General features: G+C 46.9%; 1 protein-coding gene across 1 annotated transcript in view; it reads right to left on the bottom strand.

Annotated features, from left to right (window-relative positions):
• Window positions 1-27,112, bottom strand: part of LOC127568907 (atrial natriuretic peptide receptor 2-like) — a 138,594-nt gene that overhangs the window by 92,859 nt on the left and 18,623 nt on the right. The gene's annotated exons all lie outside the window — the stretch shown is intronic.

Below are 27,112 nucleotides of genomic sequence, written 5' to 3' on the forward strand. Positions count from 1 at the left end.
ATGGGAGGCTATTCAAACTTGAGGCTCTTCCATTCTTGAGTTAGATCATTGTTCATGTACCTTAGCATCATCTAACCAGTTGGGTTCTGACACCTTTATCTCACAGATTGCGATCCCAGCTTGAAATTATCAATGGACCCTTCAACAGCTTTTTGGTGGAAGGAGCTTCAACTCTGGGTGAAGCAGGGCTTCTTGACACGTCCCTGAACAGCTTGGCTCTGATTCCCTTGTTGGATCCTTCCTTGGGCAAGGAGCTAGCTTCGGTTAACCACCAGATCAATTCCCTTAACCAACACGATTAGATCACCAGTCAACCCTGAATTTTGCTGCTTTAATTTGAGTTTATTGAAAACATCAGGGTGAAAGGTTCATTGAGTTAAATCAGGGTCAGTCAGCATCGGGGAATGAGCTTACGTAGAATGTAGAAGATGGAACATAGAACAGAAAACATGGAACATAGAACACAGAACAGTACAGAACAGGAACAGGCCCTTCGGTCCACCATATCTGTGCTGAACATGATGCCAAATTAAACTAAATCCCTTCTGCCTGCACGTGATCCACATCCCTCCATTCCCTGTATATTCATGTATCTATCTTACAGTCTCTTTTACATCACTATTGTATCTGCTTCCACCACCACCCCTGGCAGCACATTCCAGGCACCCACCACTCTCTGTGTAAAAAACTTGCCCTGCACATCTCCTTTGAATTTTCCCCCCTCTCACCTTAAAGCCATGTCCTCTGGTCTTTGACATCTCCATCCTGGGAAAAAGGCTCTGACTGTCTACCCTATCTATGCCTCTCATCATTTCTATCAGGTCTCCCCTCAGCTTCTGACACTCCAGAGAAAACAGCCCAAGTTTGTCCACCCTCTCTTTATCTATCCCGCTGTTATAAGACTATTAAACGCTCTCTTGGTACGATAAAATGGACTCTTGACCTTACAATCTACCTCGTTATGGCCTTGCACCTTACTGTCTGCCTGCACTGCACTTTCTCTGTAACTGTAACACTTCATTCTGCATTCTTTTATTGTTTTCCCTTGTACTACCTCAATGCACTGTGGTGAAATGATCTGTATGGATGGCATGCAAAACAAAGTTTTTCACTGTACCTTGGTACATGTGACAATAATAAACCAATTTACCAGTTTAATCCAGGCAGCATCCTGGTAACCCCCTCTGAACCCTTTCCAAAGCCTCCGCATCTTTCCTGCAATGGGGCAACCAGAGTTGTAACCTCTGTCCAATTTATACCCATGAGAGTTAACACTACTCATCCCAAACCCAGCGTCCAAGGCAGAGCAACTCTGAGAACCCATCAAACAAATGCAATTACCATATTTCCTCAGCCCCCCTCCACTCAGAGCCTTGCCCACTCGATGACTGCGTCATTGTTTCCATTGAAGTAGAAACGTGCAGTGTTGAAGAGGAACTTTCTTTATTTACTAGAGTCATTCAGCTGGTCAGGCAGCATTTGTGGAGAGAGAAAGAGAGTTCACATCTGAGGTCAAAGACCCTTCCCAGTTCTGACAAAGGATCTTCAACCTGAAACGTAACCATCTACAAGTTTGCAGATGACACCACCGTAGTGGGCTGTATCTCAAATAACGATGAGTCGGAGTACAGGAAGGAGATAGCGAGCTTAGTGATATGTCAGCAAAACAAAAGAGCTGGTCATTGACTTCAGGAAAGGGGGCGGTGTACATGCACCTGTCCACATCAATGGTGCTGAGGTCGAGAATGTTGAGAGCTTCAAGTTCCTAGGAGTGAACATCACCAATAGCCTGTCCTGGTCCAACCACTTAGACGCCACAGCCAAGAAAGCTCACCAGCGCCTCTACTTCCTCAGGAGGCTAAAGAAATTTGGCATGTCCCCTTTGACGCTCACCAACTTTTATCGATACACCACAGAAAGCATCCTATCTGGATGCATCACAGCTTGGTATGGCAACTGCTCTGCCCGGGAGCGCAAGAAACTGCAGAGGGTTGTGGACACAGCCCAGCGCATCATGGACACCAGCCTCCCCTCCTTGGACGTCTTTAACTCTCGCTGCCTTGGTGAAGCAGCCAACATAATCAAAGACCCCACCTACTCGGGTCATTCTCTCTTCTCCCCTCTCCCATCAGGCAGAAGATACAGGAGCCTGAGGGCACATACCACCAGGCTCAAGGACAGCTTCTATCCCTCTATTGAATGGTTCACTTATACGATGAAATGGACTCTTGACCTCACAATCTACCTTGTTATGATCTTGCACCTTATTATCTACCTGCACTGCACTTCCCTGTAGCTGTGACACTTTACTCTGCATTCTGTTATTGTTTTTACCCTGTACTACCTCAATGCACTGTGTAATGAATTGACCTGTACGATCGGTATGCAAGACAAGTTTTTCACTGTACCTCGGTACAAGTGACAATAATAAAACAATGCCAATACCAACCTCTGTTTCTCTCTCCACAGATCCTGCCTGACTTGTTGAGTATTTTCAGCATTTACTGTTTCTGTTTCACATTACTAGTATCTGCACTTTTTTGATTTTCGTTCTACATTTACTGGCTGACTCTCCTGATTTAACTTATTTCCACAGAATCGAACGAAACAATGGGCTCAACATTTGAGACACTGGACAAGGCGTGAAGAGATGAGCTCCGGCTTTGTATTTTTAACATCCCCAGTATCCAGCTGATATTTATTAACAATTCAAATTCTCCAATTCTTGCAATTAGCAGCTATTCAGAAACAAGGATCCAGCAGACAACAAAATACTCATCTCAGCAAGGTCAAGCGGTGATTGTTCATTAACAGCGATGTGCTAATTACTTACCACAAAGAAGAAAGGAAAGATTTGTAAAAGAGCCGTGTGCTTCTTACATCCCATTGCCAGATGCTCCACAGGGTCTGTTCTGTAGATCTATGAGCTGTCGTGACCTGATTCTTCCTGAACCATCCCAAACACTTCAAAATGTTTTTTGCTCAGTCCTTTACAGGTACAATGGGGATTGATTAATCGCCGTCTCTGGTGACCATGATTTCAGCTCCCTGATGTCAAAGAGAGATGTGGTAAAGAAGCCACTTTGGTCCTTAAATGGCTCTGATGAGCTAATCAATGAGAGAACCTCATCTCTGCCTCCTCCGGGTTAGCGATGACCTTCAGCTTTCTCCGTTTCCAGTCCTCCGTTTCCACCACGAATACAGTGATAGCAAAATAAATAATCCGGGACTATAGGTAGAGAGAATCTTTCTCCATTGGCTGGGTGGATTGGGTGGGAGGTAGGATAGTGACTGGGACAAGGGGAACCCTGGTTATAAGATAAGATAAGCTATCTTTATTAGTCACATGTACATCAAAACACACAGTGAAATGCATCTTTTGCGTTGAGTGTTCTGGGGGCAGCCTGCAAGTGTCGCCACGCCTCCGGCACCAACATAGCATGCCCACAACTTCCTAACCCGTACGTCTTTGGAACGTGGGAGGAAACCGGAGCACCCGGAGGAAACCCATGCAGACACGGGGAGAACTTACAAACTCCTTACAGACAGTGGCCGGAATTGAACCCGGGTCACTGCCGCTGTAATAGCATTACGCTAACCGCTTAAGAAGGGATATTTGCCTTTACTGGTGGAGGCAGGGCAGTGAGGTGATGCGGTGACAGTAAAAAACACCAGATAGTGTGGTTTGGTCACCACACAGCAGGACGTGATAGGCCCAGAGATGGTGCAGAGAACATACAGAAAAACAGTAGGAGTTGGATATTCAGTTGGATCATAGCTGATCTTTTACCTCACTGATATTTTACTCAACTAACCACACATCGTTTACATGGAACATAGAAGAGTACAGCACATGAATAGGTCCTTTGACCCAACATCCTGGTGAACCTCCTCTGCACCCTCTCCAAAGCCTCCACACCCTTCCTGTAATGGGGCGACCAGAACTGCACACAATACTCCAAGTGCGGCCTAACCAAAGTTTTATACAGCTGCAACGTGACTTCCTGACTCTTATATTCAATGCCCTGACTGACGAAGGCAAACATGCCGTACGCTTTCTTTACCACCCTATCTATTTGTGGGAACTTTCAGCGAGCTATGGACTTGGACCCCAAAAACCCATCTGGACAACTGTCCAGATGTTCATCCTGTTTAAATGTGATGGGTCTCTCTGCCTTCATCCCTCTTTCAGTCACCGAGTTCCAGACCCCAGCACTCAACCTGCAAAAGTTCTTGTTTCTCAGTGACTCTAATCCTTCTAAAAATTAACTTAATTCATTGCAGACCTCTCTGCCAAGGAAATTCTCAACCCGAAACGTCGACTGTTTATTTCCCTCCATGGATGCTGCCTGATCTGCTGAGTTCCTCCAGCACTTTTTGTGTATAGATCCATCCTGCTTCTTCTTTCTGGGCTACTGATCATTACTACCAAATAGATAAGGTGGTAAAGAAAACATACGGTATGCTTGCCTTTGTCAGTCAGGGCATTGACTATAAGAGTCAGGAAGTCATGTTGCAGCTGTGAAAATCTTTGGTTAGGCCGCACTTGGAGTATTGTGTGCAGTTCTGGTCGCCCCGTTACAGGAAGGATGTGGAGGCTTTGGAGAGGGTGCAGAAGATGTTCACTGGGATGTTGATTAGTAAAATTTCCCTTCACACGATTTTGTTCCAAAGAAAACAACCCCAACCTAGACCTTCTTGTAATTTTTTAGATATTCAGAGAATCAATGTATGACTTGGGTGAAAACGTTAGATGGGCTGATTAGTAAGTTTGTGGATGTGAGGAATATTGTGAAAGGATACAGTAGGACATGGATCAGTTGGAGATATGGGTAGATGGAGCTAAATCTGGGCAAGTGTGAGATGTTTCATGTTGGGAAGTCAAATGTGAGAGGAAGATATACAGTAACCGGCAGGACCCTTGGGAGCACTAATGTACAGAGGGCTCTTGGGGTACAGGTCCATAACTTCCTGAAAGTGGCAACATAGACAGATAGAGTGGTAAAGGTGGCGTACAGCAAGCTTGCCTTCATCAGTTGGGACATTGAGTATAAGAGTCAAGGAGTTATCTTGCAGCTGTATGAAACATTGGTTGGGGCCACATTTGGAGTACTGTGTGCAGTTTAGGTCATCCCATTACGGGAAGGATGTGTAAGTTTTGGAAAGGATACAGAAGAGGTTCCCCAGGATGCTGCCTGGATTAGAGGGCAAGAGCTATAAGGAGAGGTTGGACAAACTTGGGTTGTTTTCTCTGGAGCGGGGAGACCTGATAGAAGTTTATAAAATTATGAGAGGCATAGATAGAGTAGACATTCTTACTCCCAGGTTGGAAATGTCAAATACTAGAGGTCGTAGCTTTAAGGTGAGAGGGGGAAAGTTTAAACGAGATGAGTGGGGTAGGATTTTTACACAGAGAGTGGTGGGTGCCTGGAACACACTGCCAGGGGAGGTGGTGGAGGCAGATAGGATAGTGGTGATTAAGAGGCATTTAGGCAGACACTTAGAGGAACAGGCAGGGAATGGAGGGATATGGGTCATGTGCAGGTAGATGGGATTAGTATAAATTGGCTTCATGCTCAGCACAGACTTTGTGTAAGAGGCAGCATTATTAGAGACATAGTCACAGAGTCATTCAGCATGGAAACAGGCCCTTCAGCCCAACTCGTCCATGCTGACTGTGTTGCCCAGCGAGCAGATCCCATGTGCCCACGTTTGGCCCATAGCCCTCTAAACCTCTCCTATCCATGTACTTATCTCGATGGATTTTAAATGTTGCTGATGTGCCCGCCTCAACCACTATTTCTGGCAGCTCATTCCAAATACGCAACACTCTTTGTGTGAAGAAGCTGCCCCTGATGTCCCTTTTAAATCTCTGCCTCTGATCTTAAACCTATGCCTTCTTGTTTTTAGCACCCCCTCCCTGGGAAAAAGACTGTGTGCTTTCACCCTGTCTATGTCCCTCATGATCTTATACACCTCTATCAGGTCAATCCCTCAATCTCCTAGATTCCAGGGAGTAAAGTCCTGGTCTACACAACCTCTCCTTGTAACTCAGGCCCCCAAGTCCAGGCAACATCCTGGTAAATCTTTTCTGTACTCTTTCTAGTTTAATAACATCTTTCCTGTAACAGGGAGACCAAAACTGTACACAGTGCTCCAAGTGTAGCCTCTTCAACGTCTTGTATAACTGCAACATCCCAACTCCTATACTCAATGCCCTGACTGTTGAAGGCCAGCATGCCGAACGCCTTCATCACCACCCTATCTCCCTGTGACACCACTTTCACCGAACTATGCACTTGTGCTCATAGGTCCCTCTGTTCCATAATTCTCCAGGAACAGAGGGATCTAAGAGTGCAAGTACCTAGTTCACTGTAAAAGCCCTACCCTGGTTTGATCTGTAAAAATGCAATACCTCACATTTATCTGGATTGAGTCATTTGCCAATCCTCAGCTGATCAAGATCCCCCTGTAACTGATCATAACCTTCTACACTGTCTACAACACCACCTATTTTAGTATCATCTGCAAACTTACTAACCATACCTTGTACATTTACATCCAAGTCATTTATATAAATGACAAACAACATTAGAGAAAGACTCTACATGTTCTCAATAGCTGGAGCACTCAGCCCAGATGTTAATTCATGGGGGAAGGTGATGGTTTATGTTTTACTGCACGTAGAAACATCCTTAATTGAAATGATCCCTCCTCCCAGGGGATACAATTAACGACCAAAGTCCTATCTTCAGTACATTAAGCCATGGAAGATGCTGATCTGGAAGAGAAGCAACAGAACGAGATTTCTCATCGCACCAGGGGGGTAAATGTGACACTGGCCCAAACCAGCCCAAGGGAGCAGCAGACAGTCTCGTCAAACACACACCCCAATAAATGTAACTTCAAACCCAGGCCCGACCTGGGATGCAGTCCTTGCCCCCCCATGCACCTCCCCCCCCCAACTTTGTCTTCAGCATGGTGGCCACAGGAACCTGTCAGGTCTATAAGCAATAAGGTAACAAATTAAGGAAATATTACACTGAGCATTCAGCTCAGGGATTGGCCACTGAAATCATTTGGGAAACATCAAAGTTTATAAGATAAGATATCTTTATTAGTCACATGTACATCAAAGCACACAGTGAAATGCATCACTTTGCATAGAGTGTTCTGGGGGCAGCCCGCAAGTGTCACCACGCTTCCGACACCAACATAGCATGCCCACAACTTCCTAACCCATACGTCTTTGGAAAGTGGGAGGAAACCGGAGCACCCGGAGGAAACCCACGCAGACACGGGGAGAACGTACAAACTCCTTACAGACAGCGGCAGGAATTGAACCCAAGTCACTGGTGCTGTAATAGTGTTACACTAACCGCTGCACTACCGTGCCTGCCCCCTACCTTGTAAGGAGGCCTTCTTGGCCTGAGGAAGACCAGCATTTGGCCGTGGGGCAGACAGTGAGAGGACAATAAAGGTGCCTCGGGAGCTCAAGGGTTCGACCAACTGTGGCATCAACACTAAATCAAAACAAAAAAAGTTGGAAACAATCAACAGGTCAGGCAACATCTGTGGAAGGAGAAACAGTGAAGGTTTCATAGAACATAGAACAGTACAGCACAGGAGCAGGCCCTTCGGCCCACTATGTCTGCGCCAAACACAACACCAAATTAATCTAGTCACTTCTGCCTGCACATAATCCATTCATATCCATTCCCTGCACGTTCATGTGTCTGTCTAACAGCCTCTTAAACACGTCTATCGTATCTGCCTCCACCACCTCCCCGGCAGCCCGTTCCAGGCACCCACCACTCTCTGTGTAAAAAACTTACCCCGCACATCTCCTTTGAACTTTCCCCCTCTCACCTTAAATGCATGTCTGGTATTTGACGTTTCTACCCTGGGAAAAAGACCCTGGCTGTCTACTCTCTCTGTGCCTCTCATAATTTTATAAACTCCTATCAGGTCTCCCCTCAGCCTCCGACGCTCCAGAGAAAACCACCCAAGTTTGTCCAACCGCTACTTATAGCTTGTGCCCTCTAATTTGGGCAACATCCTGGTGAACCTCTTCTGTACCCTTTCCAAAGCCTCCACATCCTGTAATGGGGCAACCAGAACTGCACACAATGCTCCAAGTGCGGCCTAACCAAAGTTTTATACAGCTGCAACATGACTTCCTGTTCTGGCCCCTTCATCAGAAGGGTAAAACTGAAGGGAACAAGGGCTGGGGGGGATAAAGAAACTGAATGTCTTTGACACTGATGAATTCATTCCCAAATGTTCGAAAACACCAATGAACTGTTAACTAGTAAAAATACCAAACAGGTCAAATTTCTTGTAAAATGTTTAAAGGTGCTAAAATACACTCACACAGACAGGCAGACACACACACACAGACACATGCACACGGATATACACACAGACACACACTTGCTCACCTACACACATGCACTCATTTACACACACACACACACACATATAGATGCAGACACACACACACACACACACACACACACACGCATACACAAACACACAGACACACACAGAGACACACACACACTCACTCACATACACACACACTCACACACTCACCACACAGACAGACACACACACACCACACACACACTGACACACACACATTCACTCACACAGAGGGACACACACACACACACACACACACACACACACACACACACACACTCACCTACCCATACACATGCTTTTTATCTTTAAACATGTTTAAACAAACTGCATCAAACCAATGTAACCGTCCTTTTCTGTGGCAGCTCTTCCTGCCCCCTGACATCACTGGGACATTGAACATGTCCCAGGTGCCTGAAACAAGCTCAGCGGGTGGACCCCAGCCTCAGAGCTGGGTCCAGCAGATGTCCCACTGGATCCCCTAGGGAGTCCCCAGTCTTCCAGCATGGGAACCGGACCCTCGGCCCAACTCTGTTTTTTATTTCAAAAATAAACTTTATTCATAATAAAAAATATACGTATACAAAGGGAGGAAACAGTGCAAAATACAAAAGCTTAACATTCATGATCGTTACATTCAGTGGTGTAAAATTTAAAGAGTAAAGAAACACACAAACACAGCACCATTGCCACTTATGTGACCCCTGAGGTGATACCTCTTTCATTGTTCGAGGGGCTTCCCCACCCACCTCTGCCCCTCCGTGTGCGGTGGTGGGGGGAGCCCAGACTGTGGTCCTTCCCCACAGAGACTCAGAACTGGCTGCACTGAGCTTCAGTGCGTCCCTCAGCATGGACTCCTGCAGCCGGGACTGTGTCAGTCAGCAGTATTCCCTTATGGACATCTCGCTGAGCTGGGAGACCAACAAGTTTCCGGCAGACCAAAGGGCGTCCTTCACCGAGTTGATGACCTTCCAGCAGCACTTGATGTCTGTCTCGGTGTGCGTCCCCGGGAACAGCCCGGAGATCAGAGAGTCCTCTGTCATGCAGCTGCTGTGGATGAACCGGGACACGAACCCTCGCATACGTCTCCACACCCTCTTAGTAAATCCACAGACACAAAGAGGTGGGTGATCGTCTCCTCCCCCCCGCAGCCATCCCGAAGGCAGCGTGTATTGGGGGTGATGTGTCGTCTGTAGAGGAAAGCTCTGACTGGGAGGGCACCTCTCACCGCCAGCCAAGCCAGGTCTTGGTGCTTGTTGGTCAGATCTGGCGATGAGGCATTCTACCAGATGGTTTGGACCATTTGCTCAAGGAACAAACTCACAGAATCCACAGTGTCCCTGTCCTGCAGCGTCTGCAGGACGTTCCGCACTGACCACTGCCTGATGGACCTGTGGTCAAAGGTGTTCACTTGGAAGATCTCTTCCACAAAGGGTAGGTAGTGCAGCAACGTCCAGCTGACTGGGGCATTGGGTGGTAGAGGGGCCGGGCCCATCCTCCACAACACCAGGGACAGGTAGAACCTCAGCAAGTAGTGACACTTGGTGCCCACGTACTTGGGGTCCACACACCGACTGATACAGTCACACACAAAGGTGGTCATCAGGATGAGGGCAACATTGAGTACACTTTTTGCCCCCATTCTCAGGGGACTTGTGCAGCGTGGCCCATCAGACTCGCTCTATCTTGGACCCCCAGATAAACTGGAAGATGTCCCAGGTGATTACCAAGGCAGAGGAGCGAGGAACAGGCCACACCTGCGCCAGGTACAGCAGGCCAGAGAGCACATCGCACCTGATGACCAAGTTCCTCCCAGTTATTGACAGAGAACACCGTTTCCACAAACCTAATTTTTGTTTTACCCTCCCAATCCACTCCAGTCAATTCTTGTTACACACCTCAGCCCCTCCGAACCAGACCCCCAGCACCTTCAAGTAGTCAGACCTGATGGTGAAGGGGACATTGGATCGATCGGGCCATTTACCGAAGAGCACGGCCTCGTTCCTCCTGCGGTTGACTCTGGCCTCCGACGCCAACTCAAACTGGTCACAGATGCTGATCAATCTGCGAACTGCCGTGGGTCTGAGCAAAAGACAGCGACGTCGTCCACGTACAGGGAGGTTTTGACTTGTGTGCCCCCACTGCCCGACAACGTCACCCCTCTTGTGTTCTCGTCCTTCCTGATGGATTCGGCAAAGGGTTCTGTGCAGCACACATACAAGACAGGGAGAGTGGACAGCCTTGCCTGACTCCAGACTTGATGGGGAAACTGTCTTCCACCCATTGATTTGGAGTGCACTATGGGATATCCACATGGAGCAGTTGGATCCAGTTCCTGACTCCCTCCCCAAAACCCATTTTGGAGAGCACATCCAACATGTACTGTGTGTGAAGTCCTGTCGAAAGCCTTCTCCTGGTCCAAGCTGACCAGGCAGACATCCACCCTTCTGTCCTGCACGTAGGTGATGGTACCTCTGAGCAGCGCAAGGCTGTCAGAGATTTTCCTGCCAGGTATGGCCCAACTCATCCATGCCAACTGCGTTGCCCAGCAAGCTGGTCCCATCCTCCCGCGTCTGGCCCATAGCCCAGGAATCTGAGGGGAGTCCACTGTACAGCACAGGTGAGGGAGAGGAAATTGCCGCTTCGTCCACCAATAGACTTCTGTCGACCGCAAAGAATCACAGTGAGTGAGGTACCCAAGAGGAAGGTTCAGCCCCCTGGCCTCATCTGCTCGCTCAGTCAGATAGACAAGATCCCAAGGTCACTATTTCAGAAAAAAAATCTTGCTGGTATTTATCCCTCTCCCAAAGGAAAAGCCTGTGCTCATCAGTACATCATTGATTTTGGAATCTTGCTATGTACATATTGGCTGTTGCTTTCTCATACATTATCCTACAAAAAATTTATCAGGATTTTGCCTGGATTTGGGGGCCTGAGTTACAGGGAGAGGTTGTGTAGATTAGGGATCTATTCCCTGGAACGCAGGAGATTGAGGGGTGACCTGATAAGATTATGAAGGGCACAGACAGAGTGAAAGCACATCGTCTTTTTCCCATGGAGGGGGCGCTAAAAACAAGGGGGCATAGGTTTAAGATCAGGGGTAGGCATGGTAGTGTAGCGGTTAGTGTAATGCAATTACAGCGCCAGCGACCTGGGTTCAATTCTGGCCACTGTCTGTAAGGAGTTTGTACATTCTCCCCGTGTCTGCGTGGGTTTCCTCCGGGTGCTCCGGTTTCCTCCCACATTCCAAGGACGTACGGGTCAGGAAGTTGTGGGCGTGCTATGTTGGCGCCGGAAGCGTGGCGACACTTGCGGGCTGTCCCCAGAACACTTTACGCAAAATGATGCCTTTCACTGTGTTTTTCGATGTACATGTGACTAATAAAGATACCGTATCTTATCTTATCTTACCTAAAAGGGACATCAGGGGCAGCTTCTTCACGCAAACGGTGGTGCGTATTTGTAATGAGCTGCCAGATATAGTGGTTGAGGCGGGCACATTAGCAACATTTAAAAGCCATCTAGATGTCCATGGATAGGAGAGGTTCAGAGGGTTATGGGCCAAACGTGGGCAGATGGGTCTAGCTCATTGGGCAACACAGTCGGCATGGACGAGTTGGGCCGAAGGGCCTGTTTCCGTGCTGTATAACTCTGTGACTCGACTCCATTACAACAGTGGCTGCACTTCAAAATTGGCTATAAGGAACTCTGAGTTGTCTTGAAAGGGAAGTGAAAGTTGCTATAGAAATGCAGTTCTTTTCTTCAGATATGTTTGCAGTTTCCATTGAATTCTTCTCTCTTTCTCAGCTGGTTTCTGTAGTGTCAGCTTGGGGAACAATTGTTTTGCTGTCATTGCCAGGTTTATGGAGCAGCTCATTCTGATCCTGGCTCCCCTGAGCCTGAGGCAGCTGTGGCCCCCGTCCTCCATGACCTTCAGGTCTCTCGACCGGCGAGATGATGGTTCACGCCCCCCCTCTCTTCCCGAGTTGTAATTACCGCATGGATAGAACACTGGTGAAATTGCTGCTCTCTGACCGACGTTAATTGGACAGCTCATTAATCACCGCTCATTGTGATGGAAGAGGCAGTAAAAATAGGGAGAGTTCTCCAGGAGGCCTCCTTCTGGGATGTAGAAGGGGGTGGGGGACAGGTGGGAAGGGGCTGGAAGGCAACGGGCAAGGCAAAGGGGCAAGAGTGAGGGACAGGGGCAGGGAGGAAGGGTCATCGAGTTATACAAAGTCCACTGCCCTTTATCGTTTAAACAATTATATATCCCGTTAGAATGCTCAAATTCACGCTTAACACATTACATTCCGTTTGCCAGATCCTCGCATTATGCCTAGTATGGCAACTGCTCTGCCCGTGACCGCAAGAAACTGCAGAGAGTTGTGGACACAGCCCAGCGCATCACGGAAACCAGCCTCCCCTCCATGGACTCTGTCTACACTTCTCGCTGCCTCGGTAAAGCAGCATAATCAAAGACCCCTCCCACCCAGGTCATTCTCTCTTCTCCCCTCTCCCATCGGGCAGAAGATACAAAAGCCTGAAAGCACGTACCACTAGGCTCAAGGACAGCTTCTATCCTTGAACGGTCCCCTAGTACAGTGTTTCCCTTCTGGTTCCTTTGAACAGAAGGGAAGTGGATTGTCACCACCCACCCTGACAGCCTCCAATGCAACCTGTGATCACAGTGGAGGACATAAGATCAGTCTTCCGGAGAGTGAACACAAGGAAAGCACCTGGCTCAGATCTTGTGCTGATCAGCTGGTAGGGGTATTTGCAGACATATTTAACCTCTCCCTGCTTCAATCTGAGGTTCCCACCTGTTTTAAGAAGACCACTATCATCCCAGTACCGAAGAAAAGCAAGGTAATGTGCCTCAATGACTACCGACCAGTGGCTCTGACATCCACCATCATGAAGTGCTGTGAGAGGCTGGTCATGGCCCGCATCAACTCCAGCCTCCCAGACAACCTTGACCCACTGCAATTCACCTATCGCCGAAACAGGTCTACAGCGGACACAATTTCCCTGGCCGTACACACATCTCTGGAGCATCTGTACAGTAAAGACACCTACGTTAGACTATTGTTTATTGACTACAGCTCTGTCTTCAGTACTATAATTCCAAGCAAACTCGTCACCAAACTCCAAGGCCTGGGACTCAACACCTCCCTTTGTAACTGGATCCTTGACTTTCTGACCAACAGACCGCAAACAGTGAGGATAGGCAGCAATACCTCTGGCACGATTATTCTCAACACTGGTGCCCCCAAGGCTGCATCCTCAGCCCTCTACTCTACTCCCTATATACTCGTGACTGCGTGGCCAGATTCTGCTCTAACTCCATCTACAAGTTTGTAGATGATACCACCTTAGTAGGCCGTATCTCAAACAACGATGAGTCGGGGTACAGGAAGGAGATAGAGAGCTTAGTGACATGGTGTCATGACAACAACCTTTCCCTCAATGTCAACAAAACAAAATAGCTGGTCATTTCAGGAAAGGGGGCAGTGTACATGCACCTGTCTACATCAATGGTGCTGAGGTCGAGAGGGTTGAGAGCTTCAAGTTCCTGGGAGTGAACATCACCAACAGCCTGTTCTGGTCAAATCTTGTAGATGCCATAGCCAAGAAGGCTCACCAGCACCTCTACTTCCTCAGGAAGCTGAAGGAATTCAGTATGTCCCCTTTGACTCTCACCAACTTTTATCAATGCACCACAGAAAGCATTCTATCTGGATGTATCACGGCTTGGTACAGCAACTGCTCTGCCCAGGACTGCAAGAAACAGCAGAGAGTTGTGGACAAAGCCCAGCGCATCATGGACACCAGCCTCCCCTCCTTGGACTCTGTCTTTACCTCTCGCTGTCTTGGTGAAGCAGCCAACATAGTCAAAGACCCCACCCACCCAGGACATTCTCTCTTCTCACCTCCTCCATCGAGTAGAAGATACAGGAGCCTGAGGGCACATACCACCAGACTTAAGGACAGCTTCTATCTCACTGTGATAAGACTATTGAACGGTTCCCTTATGCAATGAGATGGACTCCGACCTCACGATCTACCTTGTTGTGACATTGCACCTTATTGTCTACCTGCATTGCACTTTTTCTGTAGCTGTGACACTTTACTCTGTAATGTTACTGTTTTTACCTGTACTACCTCATTGCACTCTGTACTAACTCAATGTAACTGCACTGTATAATGAAGTGACCTGTATGATCGGTATGCAAGACAAGTTTTTCACTGTAACTTGGTACAAGTGACAATAATAAACCAATACCAAATATGAAAAAATGGACTCTTGACCTCACAATCTACCTCGTTATGGCCTTGCACCTTATTGTCTGCCTGCACTGCACTTTCTCTGTAACTGTAATACTTTATTCTGCATTCTGTTATTGTTTTCCCTTCTACTACCTCAATGCACTGATGTGATGAAATGATCTGTATGGATGGTATGCAAAACAGAGTTTCTCACTGCACCTCAGTACATGTGACAATAATAAACCAATTTACCGAGTTAAATGAATAAAAACCATACTAGCAAAAACCAGAGGTTTTGCCTTGCATCCATCCAGACCTGCAGGATTCTCCTTGATAGCTGACCTCAGTATAACCACCACATCATCTCTCAGCTTCTTCCCCACTGCTGTCAGACTTCTGAACCAACCACCTCTTTCACATCCCCTTCCCGGTGGTGCTGCCACGATCTCGGACTCTTCTCTCTCAGTTATTGACACTCTAGCATTTCTTTTTAGACTACTTCAGACTGCCCTACAATCTCTGCACCATTCTGTTGATCTGCACTCATCGCTGTATTTATTGCTGTATTTATTATTACTGTGTACACTGTTTACTCTGTGAGCTTCATGCAAGCAAGGAATTTCATTGCATACTGGTGTATATGACTACAAACTAATCTGACCTAATCTGATCTCAGCAGACACAGGCTGCTGTAACGTTAACAGAAGCCTTAGTAATGAAATCCAAGCAAAATGGTAAACTTGTCACTTATTGCAAGAAATAAATCAATGCATGGGATCAGTTTAGCTCAGCATTCAGCTCCGTGTCCCTGGATGAGCACGGTTCCAACACACTTCCGGAAAAACGATTGGCTTGACTGATGTCCTACCCACCACCCTAACCAATCGGTACCTGTTCCATTAGTGCAGAGTGGTTGCAATGTACGCTGTCTACAAAACGGCACGGCAGTGACCTTTCTATGCCTCTCCAACACCACTTCCCCAACCCACAATATCAGTCACCAAGAACAACGAGGGCTTCTGGCGCATGGGAACGCCACCACCTGCAGGTTCCCCTCCACACTACAAACCAACCTGACTTAGAAATATATCACAGTTCTCTCAACACAGAGTCACAGAGTCATACAGCACGGAACCAGGTCTTGCGGCCCAAGCAGGCCATGCCATCCCATCTAACCCAGTCCCATTTGCCCTCATTTGCCCCATATCCCTCTAAACCTTTCCAATCCATGTACCTGTCCAAATGCTTTGTAAGTGTTATTAATGTACCTGCCTCAACCACTTCCTCTGGCGGCTCATTCCAGATATGGACTCCACTCTGGGTGAAAAATTTGCCCCTCAAGACCCTGCTAAATCTTTCCCCTGCCACCCTAAACCTGTGCCCTCTAGTCCTTGATTCCCCAACCCTGGAAAACAGACTGTGTGCTTCACCCGATCTATGCTCCTCATGATTTTACACGCCACTCATTCTCCTTCACTCCAATTAATACAGTCCTAGTCTGCTCAACCTCTCTCTATCACTCAGTGAAGCTCACACTCAAGTCCTGAACATCATTGGGTCCGAATCCTGGAACTCGCTCCCCAAAAGCACCATTGGAATACCTTCACCAGAAGGACTATAGGGTATCAAGGAGCAAGCAGTAAATGCTGGCATTAGTCAATACTGCCCCGACCATAAATATCACACAAATTGAAAGAAAAATTGGTAGCAACCCCAAGATGTTTTTGAACACTACTCATAAACTCGACTGGACTGCAAAAGCCTTTGCTGTGTCTGAATCCAGTTCTTAAAGGGATTAACAGGCCAGATGCTTCCCTTGAATGAGGGGTTCCCGCACCAGGGACAGAGATTGAGATTGAGAATGAGGGGGAGGTTGTTTCGGACTGAGACGGAGAGAGAGTTCTTCACTCAGAGTGCAGTGAATCTCGGGAATTCCCTCTCCTGGAGGACTGGAGAGGCTCAGTTTTTGGTCCACTACACGGCTCGATAGACGTCTGGATGTTAAGGAATTCAAGGGTTATGGGGAAGTTCAGGAAATTGGCACTGAGGTAGGAGATCAGTCATGTCCTTAATGAACGGTGGAGCAGGTTCGAATGGCTGGGTGGCTGACCCCTGCTCCTAAGTTTCATTTTCTTCAAGGGTTAATGTCTGTCCGCTGTATGTGTACAAGATGATAAGAGGCATAGATCGAGTGGACAAGTCAGAGACTTTTTCCCAGGGCGACAATGGCTAACACGAGGGGACGTAATTTTAAGGTGATTGGAGGAAGGTATAAGGGAGATGTCAGGGGTAAGTTTTTACACAGAGAGTGGTGAGTGCGTGGAACGCACTGCCGGCAGAGGTTGTGGGGGCAGATACATTAGGGACATTTAAGAGACTCTTAGATAGACACATGAATGATAAAGAAATGGGGGACTGTGTGAGAAGGAAGGTTTGGATGGATCTTAAAGCAGGTTAAAACATCAGCACAACATTGTGGGCCGAAGGGCCTGTACTGTGCTCTAATGTTCTATGTTCCTATGTTCTATGTTCTAAATCTTGTGTTTAACACAGATGCTGTAACTGAGTGGGCTGCTCGAGCATTGCTTTGCGTTAACTACATTGCTTTTGGTCTGGGGTCACAAACCTGGCGATAGATTTCCTTTCATAGAGTCACAGAGTTATACAGAACGGAAACAGGCCCTTCGGCCCAACTCATCCATGCCGACCAAGGTACAATTCTGAGTGAGTCCCGTTTGCCCACGTTTGGCCCATATCCATCTAAACCTGTTCTATCCACGTACCTGTGCAAATGTCTTTTAAACGTTGTAATTGTACCGGCCTCTACCACTTCCTCTGGCAGCTCGTCCCACATGTCTGGGGCGGATGGGGTCTTTGATTATGCTGGCTGCTTTACCGAGGCAGCGAGAAGTGTAGACAGACTCCGTGGAGGGGAGGCTTGTTTCCATGATGTGCTGGGCTGTGTCCACAACTCTCTGCAGTTTCTTGCAGTCCTGGACAGAGCAGTTGCCGTACCAAGCCATGATGCATCTGGATAGGATGCTGTCTATGGTGCATTGATAAAACTTGGTGAGGGTCAAAGGGGACACATAATATGTCTGTCTGTTCTATTCATCCTGAAGTAGAATACATTTTTATTCCTTATCCCAGAGATTGTGGGTACGATATTTATTGGGAAAATTGATATTTTCAAATGCCAGCTTTGTGCTTTACCTTTGCTTCAAGTCCTTCCCTTTGATGTTGGGAGAATGGGCTGGAAGCACACTGATTGGTCATATTCACCCAAATGATGGGCTTAATACATGAAGAGATGGGTTTTCTTTATTCATTCAAGGGGTGTGGGCTTCACAGGCTGAGCCAGCATTTCATTGCCCATCCCTAGTTGCCCCTGAGAAGGTGGTGGTGAGCTGCCTTCTTGAACCACTGTAGGCCTGGAGTAGGTTAAGACCTGTACTCATTGGAGTTCAGAAGAATGGGATCCTATTGAAAGAAGATTTGAGATGGACATGAGGAGGCATTTGTTCTCACATTTCACATACTTATTGTAACACAGAAGGAGGTTGTTTGCTCCATCGAGTCTCTGCAACCTCCCAGCCGAGAATCATGATATCCAGGGTCATGAGGTTAGGGGTTGTCCAGAGACGAGTGTTAGGTCGGATGATGGAGCAGTTGGTGTAAAGGTAGATGTGATATGCAGAGAGACCATGGGGAAGGACAGGCAGGGGACAGGCATAAATGCAGTTAGTTGGATGGGTTGAAATGTGTTTACTTTAATGCGAGAAGTATTGGGAATAAGGGGGATGAACTCAGAGCACAGATCAGTACATGGAATTACAATGTTGTGGCCATTACAGTGACTTGGCTGTTGCAAGGGCAGGAGTGGCTGCTTGATGTTCCGGGGTTTAGATGTTTTAAAAGGGACAGGGGAGGAGGTAAAAGGGGGGAGGGGCTAGTGGCATCATTAATCAGGGGTAGTATCACAGCTGTAGAAAGAGAGGATTCGTGGAGGGATCGTCTACTGAGTCAGTGTGGGTGCAAGTCAGAAACAGGAAGGGAGCGATCACACTATTGGGAACATTCTATAGAATCCCTAAAATCCACTGGAACCCCGAGGAGAAGATCGGGAGGCAGATTTTGGAAGGGTGCAAAAATAACAGGGTTGTTGTCATGGGTGACTTCAACTTCCCTGATATTGATTGGCACCTCCTTAGTGCCAAAGGTTTAGATGGGGCAGAATTTGTCAGGTGTGTCCAGGAAGGATTCCTGACACAGAATGTGGACAGGCCGACTAGAGGAGAGGCCATTCTGGATCTGGTACTAGACAATGAGCCTGGTCAGGTGACAGACCTCTCAGTAGGTGAGCATTTCGGAGATCACAACTCCCTGACCTTTTGCTAGCCATGAACAGGGATAGGAGCAGACAATATGGGAAAGTTTTTAATTAGGGGAGGGCTAATTACAACAGTATTAGGCAGGAACTTGGGAGTGTAAATTGGGAACAGATGTTCTGAGGGAAATGCACAGCAGAAATGTGGAGGCTCTTTAGGGAACACTTGCATGGGCTTCTGGATAGTTTTGTCCCACTGAGTCAGGGAAAGGATGGTAGGGTGAAGGAACCATAGTTAAATGTAAGTCAAGAGGAAGAAGGAAGCATAGTTAAGGTTAAGGAAGCAAAAATCAGACAAGGTTCTTGAGAATTACAAGGTAAGCAGGAAGGAACTTAAGAAGGGACGTGGAGAGCTAGAAGGGGGCATGAGAAGGCCTTGGTGAGTCGGATTAAGGAAAACCCCAAGGTGTTCTACACGTATGTGAAGAACAGGAGGATGACTAGAGTGAGGGTAGGACCGCTCAGGGATAAAGGGGGAAACATGTGCCTGGAGGCAGAGGAGGTAGGGGAGATCCTTAATGAATACTTTGCTTCTGTGTTCATCAGGGAGAAGGACTTTGATGAATGTGAGAACAGCGTAGAACAGGCTCATGTGCTAGAGCATGTTGAGGTTAAGAAAGAGGCAGAGTTGGAGCTTCTGAGAAACATTAGGGTAGATAAGTCCCCGGGGCCGGATGGGATATACCCCAGGTTACTACGGGAAGCGAGGAAAGAGATTGCTGGGGCATTGACGATGATATTTATGTCCTCACTGGCTACAGGAGTGGTACCAGAGGATTGAAGGGTGGCAAATGTTGTTCCCTTGTTCAAGGGATAATCCTGGGAATTATAGACCAGTGAGTCTTACGTCAGTGGTGGGCAAACTATTGGAGAGGATTCTTAGGGACAAGATTCATGACCATTTGGAGAAGCATAGTCTTATTAGGGATAGTCAGCATGGCTTTGTGAGGGGCAAGTCGTGCCTTATGAGCCTGAGTTTTTCGAGGAGGTGACAACACAAATTGATGAAGGTGGAGCGATGGATGTGGTGTACATGGACTTTAGTAAGGTGTTTGACAAGGTTCCCCATGGTAGGCTCGTCCAGAAAGTCATGAGGCAAGGTGACTTGGTTGCTTGGATTTGGAATTGGCTCGCCCATGGAAGGCAGAGGGTGGTAGTAGTTGGAGCTTATTCTGCCTGGAGGTCGGTGACCAGTGGTGTTCTGCAGGGATCTGTTCTGGGACCCCTGCTCTTTGTGATTTCTATAAATGGCTTGGATGAGGAAGTGGAGGGGTGGGTTAGTAAGTTTGCAGATGACACAAAGGTTGGAGGTGTTGTGGATAGTGTAGAAGGACGTCATAGGTTACAACAGGATATAGACGGGATGCAGAGGTTGGCGGATGGATTTCAATCCGGAAAAGTGTGAAGTGATAGGCTTTGGAAGAACGAACATGAAGAGGGAGTACAAGGTTAATGGTGGGATTCTGAGCAGTGTGGAGAAACAGAGGGATCTTGGGGTCCACATCCATAGATCCCTCAAAGTTGCCATGCAAGTTGATAGGGTGGTTAAGAAGGCGTATGGTGTGTTCGCCTTCATTAGTTGGGGTATTGAGTTCAAGAGCTGCGAGGTAATGTTACAGTGGTCAGAACTCTGGTCAGACCACACTTAGAGTATCGTGTTCAGTTCTGGTCGCCTTATTATAGGAAGGATGTGGAAGCTTCAGAGAGGGTGCAGAGGAGATTTACCAGGATGCTGCCTGGATTGGAGAGCATGTCTTATGAGGATAGATTCAACAAGCTAGGGCTTTTCTCTTTAGGGAGGAGGAGGATGAGAGGCGATTTGATAGAGGTATATAAGATTATGGGAGGCATAGATAGAGTGGAAAGCCAGCACCTTTTCCCCAGGGTGGCAATGACCAATATCAGAGGACAATAGTTTAAGATGAGAGGAGGAAAGTTTGAGGAGGTATCAGAGGTAGGTTTTTCACAGAGAGTGGTTGGTATCTGGAATGCACTGCCGGAGGTGATGGTAGAGGCTGATACAATAGGGGCGTCTAAAAGACTCTTAGGTAAGCACACGGATGTAAGGAAATGGAGGGTTATGGGCTGTGTAGGAGGGAAGGGTTAGATTGATCATGGAGTAGGTTTATATATGTTGGCACAACATTGTGGGCTGATGGGCCCATATTGTGCTGTACTGTTCTATGTTCTATTACTGGAAACCACTTTCAATGCTGCTTGATTGCTCTGCTGATTTATTTTGGAAATCTGGATCTTATGTTTACTTGTATTTATCAGTCGATGTTTGCAGCACTGGTTGGGTTTTCATTGACTCCTGCCCTCCAATGCTGCCATCTAGGGGTCTCTCACATCACTACATGTCACTCCAAACATAATTCACTTTAATTTTTGCAGGACAGATAGAATAGGAACCTTCAGGGTTTTTCGAATTTATTAAAGTGCAGGGGATCTGTGAATTAGTTTATTTACTGCCTGACTGCCCACTTTATTTTGGGGCTTTAAGTTAAAAGTCTGCCTCGTTTTGTCTGAATTAGTTTGCAGATAACACCACCGTACTGGACAGAATCTCAAACACCAGTGAGTTGGAGTACAGGAAGGAGGTAGAGAGCCCAGTGACATGGTGTCATGACAACAACCTTTCCAGCAGTGTCAGCAGAACAAAAGACCTGGTCCTTGACTTCATAACGTGGCACAGTGCACACGTTCCTGTCTACATCAATGGTGCTAAGGTGGAGAGGATTGAGAGCTTCAAGTTCCTAGGAGTGAACATCACCAATAGCCTGTCCTGGTCCATGTAGATGCCACGGCCAAGAAAGCTCACCAGTGCCTCTACTTCCTCAGGAGGGGAAAGAAATTTGGCATGTCCCCTTTGACACTCACCAATTTTTATCGATGCACCATAGAAAGCATCCTATCCCGATGCATCACGGCTTGGTATGGCAACTGCTCTGCCCAACACTGCAAGACACTGCAGAGGGTTGTGGACACAGCTCAGCACATCACGGAAACCAGCCTCCCCTCCAGGGACTCTGTCTACACTTCCCGCTGCCTTGGTAAAGCAGACAACATAACCAAAGACCCCACTCACCCTGGACATTCTCTCTTCTCCCCCCTCCCATTGGGCAGAAGATACAAAAGCCTGAGAGCACGTACCACCAGGCTCAAGGATAGTTTCTATTCTGCTGTTATAAGACTCTTGAATGGATTTCTTCTATGATAAAGATGAACTCTTGATCTCTCAATCTACTTCGTCGTGGCCCTTGCACCTTATTGTCTGCCTGCACTGCACTTTCTCTGTAACTGTAACACTTTATTCCGCATTGTTTTCCCCTGTACTACCTCAATATACTGATGTGATGAAATGATCTGTGTTGATGGTATGCAAAACATAGTTTTCCACTGTACCTTGGTACATGTGACAATAATAAACCAATTTACCAATTTTATACTTCGGTCATTTAGTGAATGTGCCTGCAATCCTTCAACACAGTTCCTCTCTGCACGTTTTCTTTGAAGAGGTGACCAGTTCAGAATCCCTAAGGAGTGAACCCCATGTTGCAGAAATCATCTACCGAGAGCTTGTCCTTCCTTTTCCTCCAATGGTACTGAGAAGCCTTGTAAACCGGCCTCTGGAAGTGCTTCCTCTCTTCCCAGTATAAAAGTTGTGACACTGCTTACATCTGTATCGGATATTGGTGAGATTGCAGCTGGAATATCGTGTTATAGTTCTGGTCACCACACCACAGGAAGGATGTGATTAAGCCAGACAGAGTGCAGAAAAGATTCACGAGGAAGTTGCCAGGACTGGAGGGCTTGAGTTATATGGAGAAACTGGATAGAACATGGAACATAGAACACAACAGCACAGTACAGACCCTTCAGCCCACGATGTTGTGCTGACATTTTATCCTGCTCTGAGATCTATCTAACCCTTCCCTCCCACATCGCCCTCCATTTCTCTATCATTCATGTGTCTATCTAAGAGTCTCTTAAATGTCCCTAATGTATCTGCTCCCACAACCTCTGCCGGCAGTGCGTTCCACACACCCACCACTCTCTGTGTAAAAAAACTCACCCCTGACATCCCCCTTATACCTTCCTCCAATCACCTTAAAATTATGCCCCCTCGTGTTAGCCATTGTTGCCCTGGGAAAAAGTCTCTGACTGTCCACTCGATCTGTGCCTCTTATCATCTTGTTCACCTCCATCAAGTCACCCCTCATCCTCCTTTGCTCCAAAGAGAAAAGCCCGAGCTCGCTCAACCTATCCTCATAAGACAATGTCTTATTGACTTTATAGTCCCTATCCTCATAGGCTGGGACTGTTTTCCCTGGAGCGAAGGAGGCTGAGGGGTGACCTTACAGAGCTTTATAAAATCATGAGGGACATAGATAAGTGAATGGTCACAGACTTTATCAAAGGGTAGTGGAGTCTAAAACTAGAGGGTGTAGGGATAAGGTGAGAGGGGAGAGATTTAAAAAGGACCTGAGGGGCAACCCTTTCACACAGAGGGCAGTGGGTGTGTGGAACGAGCTGCCAGAGGAAGTGGTACAATTACAACATTTAGAAGACCTTTTGCCAGGTACATGGACAGGAAAGGTTTAGAGGGATACAGGCCAAACGCAGGCAAATGGGACTAGCTCAAGCAGGCAAATTGGTCAGTATGGACGAGTTGGGCTGAAGGGCCTGTTTCCGTGCTGTATGACTCCATGACTCTAATTCAGATGGTGAAGAATGGATGTTGCCCAAGAGAGGCACAGAGGAGAGAACTTTCCCAACAACACTACATTTGACAATATGCAGCCAACGTCAGCATTTCACAATTGCAGCATACTCCAAGAAATGAAAAGACCAGGGAGTTGTCATCCTCAGTCCCATGCACTATAAATAAATAGCCCCGTTCTATCTGATGGACCTTTGTTAACAGCAAGGCTTGGAGGAGACGATGTGCTGGCTTCTGGCAGAGCTGTTGCCTCTGACTGTGCTTGCACTTTGGGTGATGGGCAATTCCTGTGTCGGACCCCAAAGATGTCGGTGTGAGGATCCTTCACTGTGTCAACCCCTGGGCCCAGAAATTTGGCACCAAGTTGAGGTGAGTTCTGGTGAGTTCCCTCCCCTTGTTTGGACATAATCGGAATTACGTCCTGACAATATTTGAGCAACAACATTGGGGAATGGGCTCCACTCTCAGCCACACTGGATGTGACCATCAAGACTTTACCCCTGTTGCTTATAGATTTGGTTTCACGTTATAGGATTAAAATGCTATTTTATTTAAGAAATGATTAAAAGTTATTTGTTCTCATCCACAGGACACCTTACAGGATAATTTTCCAGTGGACAAATTAGTTTCCCACACAGTTAAGAGTGCAAAGTAGATTTACGAGGATGTTGCCAGGACTCGAGGGCCTGAGAGGTTGGGCAGGCTGGGACTTTATTCCGTGAGGCATAGGTGACTGAGGGGTTACCTTACAGAGGTGTGTAAAATGTGTAAAAGGAACGTGACGGGAAACTTTTTCACGCAGAGGGTGGTCTATATATGGAACAAACTGGCAAAGGCAGGAACATGAACATCATTTAAAAGACACTTAGACAGGTACACAGATAGGAAAGGTTTAGAGGTTTAGGGGCCAAATGCAGGCAAATGAAACTAACTTAGATGGACATCTTAGTCAGCATGGACCAGATGGGCCGAAGGGCCTGTTTCTCTGCTGTGTGACTCTGTGACTCTAGCGCATACAGTCGCAGTCCACTCAATCTCTCCTCATACAGCGAACTTGCCACCCCTGCAGCCAGTCTGATGAACCTTGACTGCACTCCCTCTGTGTCACGTACATCCTCAGGGGCTTTTCAGTGTTAAACTTCATTTGCCCATCCTATGTTTAGTGACTTCCTCCAGTAATCCGCTGCACTTCTCGACTAACTGACCCCCAAAAAATGTGCCATTATCAAAATATAGAAATTGTTCTTTTGATTCCAAAGTCTCTGTCACACAAGTTGTGAACAGCAGTGGTTCCCCAAGACCTTTGTAGAAACCCAAAAGCCATCATCTCCCACTATATACATGTTCCCACTCTTTGCTTTCTGGGTTGGAGCCAGCTAACAATCCATTCTGCTTCTTAGCCCTTGACTCCATTTTAGAACATAGAACAGTACAGCACCGAACAGGCCCTTCGGCCCACAATGTTGTGCTGACATAGCTAATCCCTCCTACCCACAAAATGCCCATATTCCTCCATTTTCCTCTCATTCATGTGCCCATCCAAGCCCCTCTTAAAAAAACCCAATGAATTTGCCTCCACCACCCTATCAGGCAACGCATTCCAGGCATCCACCACTCTCTCAGTAAAAAACTTGCCCTTCGTGTCTCTTCTGAATCTATCCCCTCTCACCTTAAATGCATGCCCTCTGGTATTGGATCGCTCAATAATGGGAAAAAGATTTTGCTAGTCCACCCTATCAGTGCCACTCATAATTTTATACACTTCCAACAGATCACCCCTCAGCCTCTCCCGCTCCAGAGAAAAGAGCCCAAGTTTGTCCAGCCTCTCCTGATAGCACATGCCCTCTAATCCAGGCAGCATCCCAGTAAACCTCCTCTGCACCCTCTCTAAAGCCTCAACGTCCTTCCTATAGTGAGGTGACCAGAGTTGCACGCAATACTCTAAATGCGACCTAACCAGAGTTCTATAGAGATGCAAAATAACTTCTTGAGTCCTGTATTTTCTCAGAGTTAATTCAATAGTTTATCCTGGGGAAAATTTAAAGGAGATGTGTGGGGCAAGTATTTTACACACAGAGTGGTGGGTGCCTGGAACGGGCTGCCAGGGGTGGGGTGGAGGCAGCTACAATAGTGGTGTTGAAGAGACTGTTAGACACATGAATATACAAGAAATGGAGGGATATGGATCATGCAGAAGAGATTTAGTTGAATTCGACATCTAGTTCTGGGCAGATATTATAGGCCAAAGGGCCAGTTCCTGTGCTGTACTGTACTATATTCTATACTCTAAATGCCAGCTCAGATTGGTTGGGTGAAATGTTTTGTTTTGATGCTGTATATCCTGTGCAATTCCATGTAGACTGAGTGGCACAATACAACTGCCTTTAAAATAACCTGCAGGCTCAATCTGTTACCCGGCACCTATTTATCATTGAGCCTGAGAGACCTTATACTGATTAGAAAAATAATTTTAAATGCACTTGCTTTGCTTCGTTTTGACTGCTTTGCTTTTATCCTAGTTCTTTGTATTTCATGATGGAGGAACGGTTTGGAAGCATTACGACTGGTCAAAAGTCACGACTGTTGTAGTCACTGGGAGGTAAGACCCTGAACCTTTGTGTCATGCTCATGCAAATAATGCTCGTGTTTTCCTGCAAGGTAACTGATTTCACTGCAGAAGAAACAAATGTTCTTCTGTCATCTAATTCAAGCTTGATTATTGCAGATCACACAATAGAGCATACGGTGTAGCATCAGAGGGGAACACAGAAACCAGCAAGAAAAATTCAGACAGCAAACACTCAGCAGGTTAGGCAGAATCTGCGGCTACTTTCCTACAGCCATCAGGTTCTTGAGCAGACCCGCACAACCTTGACCCTACTTCTGCAACAGGACACCACAGACCAGGTCATGGGCTTGTTTCTAACTGTATCATTGTCTTGAATGTCTTGTTTTGCAGTCTTTTTCTTCACTGCTTTGTATAGTTCATGCATAATTTACGTATAATTTATGTTCTGTTTGAATCTACATGCCTGTGGTGCTGCTGCAAGTAAGTTTTTCATTGTACCTGTACCTCACCGTATTTGTGCACATGGCAATAGATTTGACTTTACTTGGAGAGTTAACGTTTCACGTCAGAGAACCTTTAACTTTCAGGCATCTGGTACCACCATGGGAGTGCATGAGGTGGTCCATAGTGTTCCGTGGCTGAGGTAGGGTTAGGCTCGTGCAGCTCAGCTCAAGAACATGATGGTTGTAGGAAAGTCGCCACAGATTCTGCCTAACCTGATGAGTGTTGGCTATTTTTA

This window comes from Pristis pectinata, chromosome 3 (genome assembly GCF_009764475.1).
Source record: "Pristis pectinata isolate sPriPec2 chromosome 3, sPriPec2.1.pri, whole genome shotgun sequence".
Lineage (NCBI taxonomy): Eukaryota > Metazoa > Chordata > Chondrichthyes > Rhinopristiformes > Pristidae > Pristis > Pristis pectinata.